Here is a 3,057-nt window from a genome sequence, read left to right as displayed (position 1 = left end):
GGGGGGGGGGGGGGGCATGGGTCGCTGGCTGGGCCTGTGGGCTCATCGCTGCAGCTTCCTGGAGGCTCTGCATTGTGGTGGCTGGGGTCACCCGGTTCTTTCCTCTGCTCCTCTCTGGGGGGGTGCGGTTCTCCCTGTTGGGAGACTCTTGGGGCTCCGGGCCTGTGGGCCGCTGTGTGTCTGTGGCTCCGGTCCTCCCTATGTTGCCATTGTGTCCTGGGGGGGCGGGTCTGTGGGCCCCCGCGTCCACTATTGGGCATTCTTTTGGAGAAATCTGGTGGTGGCGGGCGTGCTTGCGCGGGTGTTTGGATTCAGGTGCTTTGACAGATGCACGCTAGGTTGGGTAGTGGTGGAAGCTAGATGATTCCTTGTGCGATGTCGAATGTTTCATGGTGATATTGTGGGTGGCATTGTGCTGTGCATGTTGTTTTGTCATGGTGGTCTCTCGTCTTATCTTCTTCTCTTTTATTAATTTATTTATTCTTCTTTCTTCTCTTTCTTTATAAAAAAAAAAAAAATGAGCGATGATGATAAGTTCATTGAAACACTTCACAATGTTTCTACACTTAAACTGAGCTCACAAAAAAAAAAAAAAAAAAAAAGAAACGTCGGCCAAAACCTACAAGGTTCCTGTGTAACCTGATCAGAAAGTGGGTCGCTAAAAAAGCTTACCTGTCGATCACACTTGAAGGGGTCCTCACACATGAAGCCCTACTGGATGGTGGAGCCGACATAACTATTATGTTGGCCAAACTGTTCGAGGAGCTCAGGACCGCCGCTAACGGTGTTCACAGGGAAATACCTCTCATAGAATGTGCTATAGGACTGCAGGGCCTCGCAGAGACGAGGACAACCCTAACAGCTATAGCTATGGTTCACATGCAGGTTGGCGAGATGACACTATACCACCCGGTACAAGTCTCCGGTTGACTCATTCCCATTTTTGATCGGCCAGGATTTTATAAATCGCTTTGATGCGATTATAGATTATGGTGAACAGACAATGTGGGCCAGAGTGAGCAAACCCCTGCCAATACTCATGCCTCCTGAGGCAGTCACAGACTGCCCAACAGCAGGCACTGCAGAAGGCACCGAGGACAGTCCCAGTAAGTAATCCTTCAAAAGCATGTGAAACCAAAAACACCCAACCGGTGAACCCAACTCTGACTGAACAAGAAGGCCTCCTCTGCGAGCTGAGACAGTCAGAGCCCACCGGATACTACCTACCATTGGTAGTTAAAGGTGTAAAGATCCAAGGATCCCACACCAAAGATGCTGTACTGTCGCCGGGGACAGATAAACCAGCTATCAAGGACGGAGCCATGGACGGCCCTCAGAGGTCCTCTGACCCCTCCGGGCTGCTCGCAACTCTGTCAGTACAACCTACAGCCGAGGTAATGGCAGTCACACGTGCACAGGCTACAGCCAAGCCGGCTGACAACACAGTCTCTGTACAACCCGTGCTGACTGACCCAGACATCATCCAACTTCAGAAGTCAGATCCTGCAATAAACTCGATGATGCTGTACTTGACTGACCCAGAGAAAAACACTCCGTCCGAAGCCAACCTGGATTCCAATCCAGACTTTAAAGCCCTCTTTCAGCTGCGCAAACAGCTAAAACTACTCAAGGGTATCCAAGAAAGTTCAATCTGGTCCTCTGGACATTCAAAAAAACAAAAAACAAAACAAAGCAAAAAAAAAAAATGTAGAAACGTTTCGTCTCTCATCCAAGAGACTTCCTCAGTCTGAGCTGCTGTTTTCAGTTCTGGCTGATCCACTCTGAGAAGGTGCTATTTAAGAGACTGAGCTGAAAACAGCAGCTCAGACTGAGGAAGTCTCTTGGATGAGAGATGAAACGTTTCTACATTTTTTTTTTTTGCTTTGTTTTGTTTTTTGTTTTTTTGAATGTCCAGAGGACCAGATTGAACTTTCTTGGATTTTTCTACCTGGATTATTGAGCATGCATCAGGATACTCAAGGTTATCCTAACTTTTGCTCATGGAGCGATGTCCTCACCCATGTTCGTGGTCCCCCATGACCACAGGGGGGTGATGTTAGTTCATGCGCATGACCTCCCATCCGCAGGACACAAGGGAGATAACGCCACGCTGAAAGCATTAAAACAAGTTGCTTATTGGCCTGGAATGAAAAAAGGATGTCAAGAACTACTGTATATAAAAGGGTGCCTGGTCTGTGGCCAGAGTCAGCCACCCAGACCACTCCACAGAGCACCACTGCAAAGTAGAGGCATTGCATTCCCGTGGTCCGACCTCCAGATTGACTGGGTTGGACCACTTCTGTTAATTCTCACCCTCTTGGGAACCATCCAAGGAGGACAAGCCGAGGTGGTGACCTTTGGGCCCATCTCTGGCATCATTCTTAGGGACCAACCTGGACTGCTCATCACGAACTGTCGTCTTCACACACAGAAGGTCTTCGTCCGTTTCGACCCCTACACTGTTATCAAACAGCTCATTGACATCAAAGATGAATGGTTCAACAAACTATGGTATACATTACCAATCCAAAATGCAAACGAGGAAATCCAACACATTTTGAAGCAGTTACATAAGTTCACTCTCACTCAAGAGGAAGTGAGTGGAACCCATAATCGGCAGCAGTACTTGAGACCAGTGTTGGTCTTGAGACCGGTCTCAAGAACACTTTTTGATGGTCTCGGTCTTGTCTCGGACATTGAGGACTCAGGATTTTATTTCAAGACCAGTCAAGACCACAACTGTGGAAATATCACTAAATTCCCAGAATATTGTCCAGTTTATCTGTTAACATATTTGTTTTATTGGATGCAAAATGTGCTGATTCAAATCCAAGTGATAACGTGACTCATTGCTAAATACACGTTTTTTTTACCACTGTCACGCCCACCCCCTTTCACTCACACGCGTCACTCCCAGTGTCGCCAGATTGGGCAGTTTTCATTCTGATTTTGCTGGGAACTCTGGGAAGATTTTTGTTGGATTGTTGCGTTTTGCCACATATTGTTAAATGACCTTGGCTTGTACTGATGTGCGTTCATGTTCAAACAGTAAATATA

Source organism: Nematolebias whitei, chromosome 5 (genome assembly GCF_014905685.2).
Source record: "Nematolebias whitei isolate Nwh7 chromosome 5, NemWhi1, whole genome shotgun sequence".
NCBI classification, from domain to species: domain Eukaryota; kingdom Metazoa; phylum Chordata; class Actinopteri; order Cyprinodontiformes; family Rivulidae; genus Nematolebias; species Nematolebias whitei.
Note: the sequence above shows the minus strand (reverse complement) of the source record.